We start from the raw sequence: 13975 nt of genomic DNA on the forward strand, positions 1-13975 counted from the left end.
CAAAGAGAAAGATACACGGAATTGAGGAGACAGTGAACACTCCGCAGAAAAGAAAATACAGTTTTCAGTAACAGTACCAGGAACCTCTGACACAGCTGTACCCCAACAGAGAAGAAAAACAATAGGCATTAGAGTGAGGGTTTAACTCCGCGGTCTTCAAAGAATGAGTTCTCCAGGAAGATAAATCTAATGGTCCCCTTGCTGCAGCTCAGCATCCTGAAAGGATATCCAGGCAATTACAGCCTCCAGGGAAAACAAAAAGTTGTGCTCAGAAAGCAAACAATGAAGATCCACTGTGGGCTTCTCTCTCTGTTGCATTGAACTCTGTCAGGAGATGAGTGTTGAGAAGTGGCACTTGTGCAGTCAGGATGGACAGTGGTGAACGTGAGATGGATCTGTAAATTCCACAACCAGAAGTGGACAGGTGATGCTTCAGGCCAATAGGCCAAGAAGTGGCAAGAAAACATGTTACTCAGAGACGCAGGAACACATCCCAAAGAGTCCACAAGAAGTAGGTAGAAAAAGCTTGTGAGAATTAATGCTTCTTTTTTTCCTTCCCTCTTCATAGTGTATCTTTTGAAGTGAATTGCTGAGGCCAGTCCATTCATACTCAGAGAGTAGCATTAAATCTGATTCTTACAGGGGCATGTAGCCAGGTGAGGGAGGAATTAAGATCTACTTCCTAAGATGATATTGTTTTATTAATATTTTGATGTATAAGTCAATTAATTTATTTTAATATATGTTTTTATCAATATAAACTAATAGATTCCTTTTTAATTGAATTACCTTTCTGTGCCTTTGATTAACTTATTTTGTGAATTATTTTTAATTTATTAAATATTTTGTCCATTTTCTTCTATGTGTATGTGCATTTTGCCTGCATGTATGTCTGTCCACCAAGTACATGCAGTGCCCGAAGAGATCAAAAGAACACATCAGATCCCCTAGGACGGGAGTTACAGACACTTGTGAGCAGCCTCGTGGGTACTGAGAAGTGAACCCTGGGCCCTCTGGAAGAGCATCTGATGCTCTGAACCTCTGACCAACTCTGCAGACCCCACTGTGAGTCATTTTTAGCCTTGCCCAGGGAGAGCTCTTTCAGGTTGGCTCCTTGTCCTGTGATCCATTTTTTCCCAGCTCTTCCTTCTTGTCACTGTCTCCTCTTGCATCTTCTCTGAGTAACCTGTCATTTCTTCAAGCAGAAGCTTTTTATGTATTGCTGTGTTTTATTGGCTTATATTCAAGAATTTGAACCTTTGTTGTGTGCATGTGGACTGTTGGCCTATAGCGACTTGTCTTTTCTGTAACAATTGGTTTTTTTTTCCCTTTTTTCCATTAATTTATTTATTTTTTCACTTTAAATCTCAGTCATAGTCCCCCTCTTCTTCCTCTCATCCCAGACCCACCCTTACAAATACGTCTCCCACTACCTTCTACTTCTCAGAGAAGGGGCTTGAAGAGTCCTTTGGGAACCACCCTGCCCTGGGACATCAAATCACAGCAAAACTAAATACATCCTCTCCCACTGAGGCCCAACCAGGGAGTCCAGTTAGGGGAAGGGGATCCAATGGCAAGCAACAGAGTCAGTGATAGCTCCCCTCCCATTCATATTGTTAGGAAACCCACATAAAGACCAAGCTACACATCTGCTAGATACATGGAGGGGGTCTATTTCCAGTCTCTGCATGCTCTTTGGTTGGTGGTTAAGTCTCTGTGAGTCCTTATTGGCCCAGGTCTTTTTACTCTACTCAGTAAGTCTTCTTGAGGTGTCCCTGACCCCTCCAGTTCACACAAAACTATTCTCTACTCTTCCGTAAGACTTCCAAAACCTGGCTACAGGTCTCTCCATCTGTTTCTGTCTGATGGTGGATGAAGCCTCTCAGGAGACAGATATGCTAGGCTCCTATGCTAGTATAGCAGATTATCATTAAAGAATCAGGGGTTGGCTCTCTCCTGTGGGATGGGTCTCAAGTTGGGTCAGTAGTTGGTTAGCCATTCCCTCAATCTCTGGTCCATCTTTATCCCTGTGCCTCTTGTAGTCAGGACAAACTTCGGTTATCGCCATAAAATCCAGGAACCTCCCCTGACCCAGGGCTCCAGATAATCCCAGAGATACTCCTCACCCATTTCCATTCTCATCCCAGCTGACTCCACCCCCCAACATACACCTGATCACCATCTCCATTTCCTTCCTCACTCCCTCTCCCATCCATTTCCCTCCCTCCACCCACCTCCGATGACTATTTTATTTCCCTTCTGAGTGAGATTCATGCATCCTCCCTTGAGCCCTCGTTATTACTTAGTTTCTTTGGGTCCTGGATAGTATCATGATTATTCTATACTTTATGGCTAATGTCCACATATAACTGACTACATACCATACATGTCTTTCTGCCTCACTCAGGATGATATTTTCTAGTTCCATCCATTTGCCTGCAAATTTCATGATGTCTTTGTTTTAAATATCTGAGTAGTATTTCATTTTATAGATGTACCATATTTTCTTTCTCCGTTCTTCAGTTGAGGGTCATCTAGGTTATCTCTGGTTTCTGGTTATTACAAATAAAGCTGCTATGAACGTAGTTGAAAAAATGTCCATTGGGACATCTTTTGAGTATATACCCATTAGTGATATAGCTGGGTCTTAGGGTAGAACTATTCCAAATTTTCTGAGAAACCACCAAATTGATTTTCAGAGTGGTTGTACAAGTTTGCACTCTCACCACCAAGAAGAGTATTTCCCTTGCTCCACATCCTTGCCAGCATGTGCTGTCCCTTGAGTTTTCATCTAAGCAATTCCAATGGGTGTAAGGACCTCAGAGTCCTTTTGGTATGCATTTCCCTGATGTGTAAGGATGTTGAACATTTCTTTAAGTGCTTCTTGGCCACTAGAGATTCCTCTGTTGAGAATTATCTGTTTAGCTCTGTACCCATTTTTGAATTGGGTTGTTTGGTTTGTTGGTGTCTAATTTCTTGAATTTTTATATGTTTTGGATATTCATCCTGTTGGATGTGGGGTTGTTGAAGTTTTTTTCCCAATCTGTATGCTGATGTTTTGTTCTATTGATAGTGTCCTTTGCCTTGCAAAAGCTTTTCAGTTTCATGAGGTCACATTTATTGTTTATATTAGTGCCTGAGCTGTTAGTATTCTGTTCAGGAATTTGTCTCCTGTGCCAATGAGTTCAGGGCAGTTGCCACATTCTCTTCTATTAGCTTTAGTGTGTCTGGTTTTATGCTGAAGTCTTTGATCCACTTCAATTTGAGGTTTGTACAGGATGATAGCTATGGATCTATTTGCATTCTTCTATATGCAGACATCCAGTTAAACCAGCACCATTTGTTGAAGATTCTTTCTCTTTTCCATTGTATGGTTTGGGCTTCTTTGGCAAACATCAAATGTCCATAAGTGTATGGGTTTATTTCTGGGTCTTTAATTCTATTCCATTGATCAATCAGTCAGTTTTTAATCAGTCAATATTGTGTAGTTTTTCATTACTATTGCTTTGTAGTGGTGTAGCTTGAAGTCAGGGATGCAGATACCTCCAGTGGGTGAGGATTGTTTTAGCTATCCTCAGTTTTTTGTTTTCTAATATGATTTTGAAAATTGCTCTTTCAAATTCTATAAAGAATTGTTTCGGACTTTTGATGGAAATTGCATCGAATCTATAGATTACTTTTGCCGAAATGGCCATTTTCAGTTTGTTAATCCTACTGATTCGTGAACAGGGAGATCTTTCCATCTTCTGATATCTTCTTCAATTTCTTTCTTCAGAAACTTAAAGTTCTTGTCATACAAGTCTTTCATTTGCTTGGTTAGAGTTACACCAAAATATTTTATATTATTTGTGGCTATTGTAAATGATGTTGTTTCCCTAATTTCTTTCTCAGTCCATTTATTGTTTGTATAAAACAGGGTTACTGATTTTTTTTTTTTTAGTTAATTTTGTATCCAGCCACTTTGCTGAAGGTGTTTATCAGCTTTAGGGGTTCTTTAGTAGAACGTTTAGGGTCACTTATGTATACTATCATACCATCTGCAATTAGTGATACTTTGACTTCTTCCTTTGCAATTTGTATATTCTTGATCTTTACTAGTCTTACTGCTTTCAATGGAACTTCAAGTACTATGTTGAATACATACAAAGACCTTGTCTTTTCCCTGATTTTAAAAGGAATTGCTTTAAGTTTGTCTCATTTAATTTGATGTTGGCTATTGAATTGTTGTATATTGCTTTTATTAGGCTTAGGTATGTACCTTATATTTCATGATCTCTCCAAGACTTTTAACATAAAGATGTGTTAGATTTTGTCAAAGGCTTTTTCAGCATCTAATGAGATGATCATGTGTTTTTTTCTTTTCTTTCAGTTTGTTCATATGGTGGATTGCATTGACGGATTTTCATATATCTATCTAGAAAAGTCTCCCATTTTGTTTAGATTTTCTAATTTTATGGAATACATGTTTTTAAAGTAAGACCTAATCATTCTTTTAATTTCCTCAATGTCTGTTGTATCTCCCTTTCATTTCAGATTTTTTTAATTTGGAAACTGTCTCTCTACTTTTTAGTTAGTTTGGCTAAGGGTTTGTCTATTTTGTTGACTGGAGGCCTCTGTTGGGTTCTACCCTCAGAGCTCTAGGAATAACTAACAGAAGAGGGAGCAGAAAGGTTGTTGGAGTCAGAGGGGATGAAGAACACCAGGAAAACATGGCTATGGCCCTCCAAATCAATTAAGTGGGGCTCACATGCATTCAGAGACTGAAGAAGCAAGCATGTGGTCTGCATGGGGCTGCGCCAGGTCCTCTGCATATATGTTATGGCTGTTAGCTTGGTATTTTGGTGGGACTCCTAACACTGGAAGCAAGTGTCATTCTCTTTTGCCTGCTCTTTGGACTCTCTTCCTCATATTTTGTAAGAGGAGATTCTGATACTAAGGTCTTGTTCTCTAATTGATTCTTGATTTGTCAATAATGAAGGCCGGGAGTCAATTGCTGGACAGAAGGCACAGACAGAAAGTCCCACCTGTACTTTCTAGGTCCTAGAGGGAAAAAAAAAGATGCAGGAAAGGATAAGAAGGTTTTTCGGCCGTGTTTGGAACAAGAACACAGCAATCTAAGGGGTAACTGGGGATGTGGCCTCTACTACAGGTGAATGGCCAAGGATGTTTTTGGAAGGGGCTAGATGGGACTAGCCACTAAGTTTAGGGCAAATGGAGAGATGGAGATAATAAATTGGAAAGGGCATGCTTTTCCAGGTGGGAGACATCTGGGCCCAGCAACTGTGCTGAAGGCAAGTTCTAAAGTGACTAGCTGTGTGTCCTCTATCCATGGATTTAAGCGTCATGGAAGGGAGCTGGGGGAGTGGTCACCTCCCAGAGCTTAAGACAGGTAGAAAGGGAAGCTGGGAGGGGCTGGTACCATGGCCCTTCACGGGCAAAGGCAGTAGTGTTTTTTAAAACTACCTGCAACACTATTTGATGCCCTTGTCCAGTCTTGATACGAGGGCTTTTGCCTTGCCTTATAGTATCTTGTTTGGTCATGTTTGGTTGTTGTTTCTTTCTTGGAGGCCTGTTCTTTTCTGAAAAAAAAAATGGAGAGGAAGTGGATCTGGGGGTGATAGGAGGTGAGGGGGAGATGGGAGGAGTAGAAAGAGGGGAAACTGTAGTCAGAATATACTATATAAGAGAAGAATCTATTTAGAGAGAGAGAGAGAGAGAAAGAGAGAGAGAGAGAGAGAGAGAGAGAGAGAGAGAGAGAGAGAGAGAGAGAGATGTAAAATCCTAAGCTATCAGGCTCCATAGCTTCAGAATGGCCATTATAACTGTACAGAAGTTCATTGAAATATGTAAAGTTTGGAACTGACTATTTATTTGAATAATCACTGTTATCTAGTTATGTGATGTTTCTATTTTCATGTTCATTGCAATTAAATAGTTTTATTTAATATTAAAAAGGCTATGACTGGTCTTCCTTAAAACTCTCAAGGACATCAAAAACAAAGTCTAATGTGATGACCTAGCTAAGAAGAACCTCAGGCAGCACGACAGCTGAATGCAATCTCACATTCTCAGCAGGCTCATGGAGTAGAAAAACAGCAACAGGTGAAACTAAGGCAAGCTGGATAAGCTGAACAATTTAATTAATAATAATTCATCAGTACTGGTTCACTAATTACAATTACTTCATCATTACAAGATAGAAGAAACTGGGTAAGGAGGTCATGAGAACTCAGTACTACATTCTTAATATTCCTTTAATTCTACAAAACAAAAATTTTAAAAGGCATTATTGTAAGGGGTTATGTGTACGTGTTAAGAATATACAGCAATAGAATAATAAGACATCAATATCCTAATGTTGTGTGAGTAGGAATTTGCAACCTAGTGTGAATTTTTCAACGACAATATAACATCTTAAGTATTATTAGAAATCACTTATCTAGGGATTCTAAGGATCATGTCTGTGAGTCAGGATTCTTGATCCAGAGACAAAAGCCACAATTGGATGGAACTGGAAGGTATCACCAAGATCCAGCAGCAAGCTAGTCTTCCTTGTATCAAGGGTTATGATGTGATTGCTCAAGCCCAGTTCTCATATGGGGCTAAGGATTGATATGCCATTTTGACACCACAGAAGGCACAGCTAAATAGCTGCCAAAAAGATTAATGAAATAAATAGATACCCCCACAAAGCCAGGCCCAATTATAAATAAGATGAATAACAATCGACATCCAGGAAAGAGAAATCTCCCTGAGAATTCCCTTCCTTTTCCTTTCCAGGTAAAAATGAATCACCCGTGGTGTCTGCTGTTAGAAGTTCTAATCCTGACACTGGCCTCCAGACTTACACTACTCAGACCTTCGATGGGCCATTGACAAGGACATCAAACAGCTAGAGATTAGCATCACTAATCTAAAGAAATCCCTTGTTTCACTGTCTGAAGTGATCTCCAAAAATTGCAAAGGACTTTATTGGACTTGATTTACTCTTTTACGATTGAAAAGACTGTACAGCTCTAGACTGTGTACAGCACTGAAAGAAGAATGTTGCTCTTACATAGACAAGACAGGGATGGTTAAAGAGAGTGTGAAAAAGGTCAGAAAAGGTCTTGAGAAAAGACAGAGAAAGAGAAAGATGAGAGCTGGTACAAAAATTGGTTTTCAACTTCTCCATAGTTGTCAACCCTACTTCCTTCCATCTTGGGACCATTAATTGGGCTATGTTTGCTTATTTCTTTTGGTTCCTGGGCCTTATATAGGCTGACTAACTTTGTGAAACAACAGATAGATAATTTGGTACCAAAACCTATTCAGATACATTATCATAGGTTAGCTATGAAGGACCACGAGACTCAAGATGAGGTTGTTACTCTATCCAGGGTGTCCCCAAAACCCATCTCCACCCAACCTAAAAGAGGGGGGTTCTGCCCCTAGACCAAACAGAGAGGGGCCACCCAGAACCCCCTCTGACTGGCAATCTGAATTCCTGCTTAGGCTGTGAGGCTAAGCACTGCAAGGAAATATAAATAAAATTAAAAATATCTTTCTGGGTTCCCTGAGGGACAAGCCTGACTGTATAGGGGTTGATGTCAAAAGTATCTCTTCTAAAGGAAAAAGACACGGGATGGGTATGGCCCTCATGCCTCACTGGACAACAACAGGAGGACCAGAGCCATTACAAGGTCCCCTTTAATTACTGGAGGTCAGGCCTCTATCCCCACCTTGGCAAGATTAGAATCACTATGGCTCTTTTATACTTGAAGAAGTGAGGAGATGTCAGGGGCAGCCCTACTTATACACTGAAAGCCTAAAATCAGCCATTGGCCTAAAATCAGCAATAGACCTGACATACATGCCTGCTAACACAAAGTCTTGGGTCTCTGTTGAGAAACACTGAAACAGATGGCTATAAGCTATTGTAAACAGGCAGGTTTGGTGGAAGTTTACCAGCCTGAGTAGTCATAGACCTTGTCGATAGGTAGCCTTGGTGAATAGTACCAACTCAGATAAGGACAAGTGAATCATAGACAGAGTCATAGTGGCCTGTCCCCTGAACCTTCACCCAGCTGATACCCTGTTCTGGAAGATATCTGTACTCCCCCTGAACACCTACACTCCTGTGTCATCCCCTTCCCCTCATCTTGCCTTTTGGTGTTTATAATCCCGGTGTGAAAAAGTAAAAATTACGATTTGATTATATATATATATATATATATATATATATATATATATATATATATATATTGTAGCTGGGCAGTGGTGGTGCACACCTTTAATTCCAGAACTCAGGAGGCAGAAGCAGGAAGATATCTGTGAGTTTGAGGACAGCCAGGTCTATAAGTGACTTCCAGGACAGCCAGGGCTATACAAAGAACCCCTGTCTCAAAAAATAAAACAAACAAATATAAAAATAAAATAATTTAAAAAAAAAAGATATCACTTATCTCAGGATTCTAAGGATCATGTCTGTGAGTCAAGATTCTTGATTCTTCAAAGGCCACAATTGGATGGAGCCAGAAGGCATCACCAAGATCCAGCAGCAAGCTAGTCTTCCTTGTATCAAGGGTTATGATGTGATTGCTCAAGCCCAGTCTGAGACTGGGAAAACAGCTACATTTGCCATATCAATTCTGCAGCAGTTTGAATTAGATTTAAAGGCCAGTCAGGCTTTGATTCTGGCACCCACTTCTCAGTTGGTTCAGCTGATAAAAAGGTGGCTATGGCATTAGGAGACTACATGAGTGCCTCTTGTCATGTCTGTATTAGGGGCACCAACATGCATGTTGAGGTGCAGAAGCTGCAAATGGAACTTCCCCATATCATATCATCATGGGCACCCCTGGCTGGTGTTTGTTACACTTAACTGAAGATACCTAGTTGCCAAATACATCAAGTTGTTCATACTGTATGAAGCAGATGAAATGTTAAGTCATAGGTACAAGGACCAGATCTACAATATATTCCAAAGCTCAACAGTAACACATAGGTAGTTTTGCTGTCTGATACAATGTCTTCTGATGCCCTTGAGGTGACCAAGAAGTTCATGAGAGACCTCATTTGGATTCTTGTCAAGAAGAAAGAATTGACCCTGGAGGGTATCCACCAATTCTACATCAATGTGGAATGAGAGGACACATGTGTGTCTTCAATGAAACACTGACCATCACCCAGGCAGTAAGCTTTCCTAATATCAGAAGGAAGGTGGATTGGCTCACTGAGAAGATGCATGCCTGGGATTTCAGTGTTTTTGCCATGCATAGAGACATGGACGAAAAGGAGCAAGATGTGATCATGAGGGAGTTCCGGTTTGCCTCTAGCAGGGTATTAATTACCACTGACCTGTTGGCCAGGGGCAGTGATGTGCAGCAGGTTTCCTTAGTCTTCAATTATGACTTCCCACCAACAGAGAAATCTACATCCACAAAATCAGTCGAGATGGTCAGTTTGGCCGTAAGGTTGTAGCTATTAAGATGTCCAAGGGATGGACAGCTTGGGTTTTTTTGTTGTTGTTGCTGCTGTCTTGTTTTGTTTTGTTTTGTTTCTCTCTATTTGAATAAATGTCACTTTTAAGAAAAAAAAAGAAATCACTTACCTCAAAAAAATGTAGATAGGACATTGATAAAGAAGTCAATGACAAGTCTCTGCCAGTTTAATGGCTACAATGAGTATCACTCCATCCCATAGATTTTTACATAATGATCAATGTAGAAACTGAGGACAGGTAGACATTTCTAGATTGCTTTGTTATATAATTATCTAATACAATAACAACAAATGATCTTCCATCAAATTACCTCATCGATCTAACCAAAAAATGGTACAACTCAGCAAGTGTAAAACTCTGAGTTCAATCCCCAGCATGTGTGCACATGCATACACACACATTTCTACTAATACATTCACTATATCCACATGTCTTTCTACATAAGTCATACTGACTTGGATCTCTTAGAAAAGCTCTCAAGAGGTAATCCAGAGCGTATCATGGGAGCAGCGAGTTATATTGAGCTGTGTAATCTTGTAGTGCTTACATTCAGCTAGCCTGAATATGCTGGCTCCACATATTATTAATGGTTGTTTCAGCCCTGCAACCCTTACCAATTTGTCTGCAGCTTTTATGTGAATGCAAATTAGGAGACCCTGTCTTGTTGATCCTGATAATGTGTAGTGAAGATTTGCAAATCTATGGGCTGAGGAAGACGAAGAACTGTTGTGAGAACTGGAGTCATAATTCAGACTCACACACAGTGGATGCTCCCTGGGAAAACCTCCTGTTGATTATATGGACGCTGATGGCAAAGACACACATGAATAGCTGGAACTAAATCTTTTTAAAATGTCAGAGTCAGGCTCATGAGTGATTCTAAATTAGCAAACGATTCATATATTATTTATGTATGTCTAGATAAACAAGTAAATTATACATAAGATTTTTTAAGTTCTTATTCATATTTTACAGAAGCAAGCTCATTGTATGTAAATCTGAATATTTTTAGTTTTTACTCATATTTCACTAATTATCTGATTTTTTTCTTATTTTTTAAATAATTTCAATATGTTCCTTTTTTTTTTCTTCTTTCCCAAGTCTCTTATGTACCCCTCTTTGCTCTCCTTCAAATTCATGGCCGTTTTTTTTCCCTGATTGCTATCATGCATACATTTATACGTATATATTCCTAAATATAACCTGTTTATAAGTTTTAAGGAAGAGAAATTTTGTGAAAAGAGAGGCTGCAAGATGGCTTGTTGTGAAAAATACATGCCTCCAAGCCTCCAGATATTCATTTGATCTCAAGGACCCTTCAAGTGCAAGAAGAAAAGTGACAACGTCATTACCTCCACACATACACCCCCCACTAAATTAATTAACTAACTAATTAATATAATAATAGGAAAGGGGGAAAAGGCAAGACTGGAAATGTAAATATAATGTAATCATATATGAAATTCTCAAGTAAGTGGTTTATCAATTTTTTTTTCATTTATAAAGTGGAAATAAGCCAGAGTCTCAAAAGTCAAATCAATTAAATCCTTCAAGATCATTTAATAGTTCTCCATAGGGAGGTGCTATGGGGTCTTAAAAATGACAGCTTTATATAATACACAATACATATAACCCACAATACATATAACCACAAGTGTGGTACAAGGGACAATGAAGGGTATGAAATAGACCAGCAAGACAATACATGAAAAATCAAACTGTCTGGATCATGTTCACAGATCTCTAGTGAGTCTCTTAAATGGAGAATTGTTGGAAAATGCTGAGGATCAAGTTTTAAAATGTGGAAATTCCCATCCCTTCTGTTCTACTGAAATATATCAATTATTGGGCAACTTGGTTTTGATTTTTTTAAATTATAATTTGTGCTTCAATGAACAGGATCTTAATAGGTATCTCTAAAGAGAGTTCTGGGGGGAGGGGGGTAGGAGGGAAACAATGGCTCTTCCAGAATGCCCACTGGGAGAGCTTAAACGTCCTGAATATGAGCATCACTTTGATTGGGTTGTTGGACCAAACCATCATATACACAGAGGCTTAAGAAACAGATATATATTTTTATCACAATACCAAAGGCTAGAAGGACAAGATCAATGTTTGCCTGGAGGATGACTGCCTGAGGAGAGCTTCCCACTCACTTTCTATATGATCAGCCCCATATGCATACACATTTATGAATTTGTTCTTTGTGCTAAGAAAATCGCTCAAGTTGTACTAGATAGAGCCCACATTGCTTCGTTATATTAAGTAAATCACCTCTTTACACTAAGGGTTTCTCTCTAAATCACCTAGTTCTGCAAAGCTAGGGCTATGAAGTGCGAATTTTAGAGGAAAGCAATGTGCCTTTAACAAAGGCTGTGTGACAAGAAGTGACAGAAAAACTAGTCACCAGTGAGAAAAAAAAGGAGCCTTCCCAGGTCAGGATTTAGGACTGATGTTTGTTCTGTTTGCTTTGCTCTGTGAAACAAAACCTCCTTCAACAGCTCATGTTGGCCTGCAACTTACTGTGTACCTCAGGAAGAGCCTCTGAGGCTGTCATCCTCCTGCCTCCATCCTCAGGGTGCTGGGACTACTGGTGTGAACTTCTGACTAGATGTTCTAGATAACTCATATCCTTTGTGACTGGGAGAGCATATTGAATTATTTGAGTTATTTAGGGTCATTTTGTATGTGTGAACCTATTATATCACTGTAAGCCTGTTTTTAGATCTCAGATTTGGATTTGTTTTTCTTTATGTATTCAGATTTCTAGATAGAGCTTGAGAATTTTGTACTTTGAACATATTCATCTTCTCCCCACTATTCCTACCAGATACACCCTCCATTTATCACAACCAACTCTGTGTCCATTGATTGCTGGTCAGGGAGATGCATTCTTTGTTGAGAATGTGACCACCGGTAGGCTGCCCATGTTCCAGTGGGTAATCTCACAGAGGGTTGTATAAGACAGAGACATGAAACTGAGAGGATCATGAGTTGGAAGGAAGAAATTGAAGATGGCAAATATTGCATTTCTTCATATATATATATATGAATATATATATATATGTGTGTGTGTGTGTGTATATATATATATATTTCCAAAGAATAAAGAAGATAGTTTTTTAAATGGAGTCCAAGAACCATGTTAAGTCGATGTATTCCAATGCTGTCTCTATGTCTTCATTCCTTAGTTTTTATACTAAACAAATTACTTGATTTTTCTGATCCTCATTTCTCTACCTATATAGAAGCACTATTTTCTCTTTTCATATTAATTTTTGGTTAATAGGAAAATAATGGTTCCCCATGCTATTTTCATGTATATCATTGCACTTTGCCCATACTCAACACCCCACTCATCTCCATTGTTCTGACTTCTGGCTCCGACTGACACCCTTGTCTGCTAAATTTCTCCCCTTCTGATTTCAAATCATATGTATTTTTAAATCCAGATTCTGCATGAGTGAAAACATGTGACATCTGTCTTCACCTCACTTCATTGCCACCCCTTTCTCTCTCTTTCGCTTTATAGCCTTCCCCCACATCTCAATTTTAACTAAATTTACCACTTCACTCCTTTCAGCTTTCTTCCCACAGCCCAGAAAGAACCAAAGAGTCAAAAAGCATCTGTGTCTATATCCTCCCATACAGACAAAGACTCATATACATAAAACAAAAATAAGCTAGTCTTTTAAAACAAAAGAAACCAGTACTGGAGGATGGCTTAGCTGTTCAGAGCTGTGCTGCTCTTTCAGATGATTCATGTTTAGTTCCCAACATCCACACCATGAAGCTTAAATCCCCCTGAACTTCAAGGAATCCAACAGCTTCTTCTAGACTCTGCTGGAACCTGCATACATGTGTGTCACACACATACACACTTTAGAAACCAACAAAATAAATCTTTTACAAAGCAATTTTTGATTTGTACCTTTTTATGTCCTCGTAGAGCCATCAAGCTATGTGAGTATTCTTTAACCTATTTTCATGACCATTTTCATAAATATATCTCATTGATTAATAACAATATAATAAGTATATTGATAATTATAACAGATGAAACTAAAGTACATATTCTTTTATCCGTGATACATATCTATATACCTCTGTGTACATCTTTTTCTATATTATGTTCTTCAAGTTCCGAGAAGCACGTAATGGGAATCAAGTAAAGAAGTGACTTCACTTGATGTTTGCAGCATCTTTTTAATCTATTTTCTTAGCTCAAAGTCTACCCAAGCTCTGCTACAAATTGTTTTATTTCCAGATTGATCCTGCTGTTCCAGTGACTACTGTCATCACTGTCATCATGTGTCACCCAACCCCCAACCCTTGGCCAATCCTTTGCTTTGTTTCCCTCTAAACTATCCCAATCCATGACATGGTAGAATAGACCACATTCCTATCAAAGTCCTCTGGATAGTGAAACACCCTCCTGATTCAACTTTTCAGTTCAAACCACCTTATGTTTAATATAGTTCTATGAAGAAA

The 13975-nt window shown here is 39.0% G+C and overlaps 1 pseudogene; it reads left to right on the forward strand.

Moving 5' to 3' along the window:
• Window positions 1-8507: 8507 nt before the first annotated feature.
• Window positions 8508-13664, forward strand: LOC117717609 (eukaryotic initiation factor 4A-I pseudogene; annotated as a pseudogene).
• The last annotated feature ends 311 nt before the right edge of the window (window positions 13665-13975 follow it).

Source organism: Arvicanthis niloticus, chromosome 12 (genome assembly GCF_011762505.2).
Source record: "Arvicanthis niloticus isolate mArvNil1 chromosome 12, mArvNil1.pat.X, whole genome shotgun sequence".
Lineage (NCBI taxonomy): Eukaryota > Metazoa > Chordata > Mammalia > Rodentia > Muridae > Arvicanthis > Arvicanthis niloticus.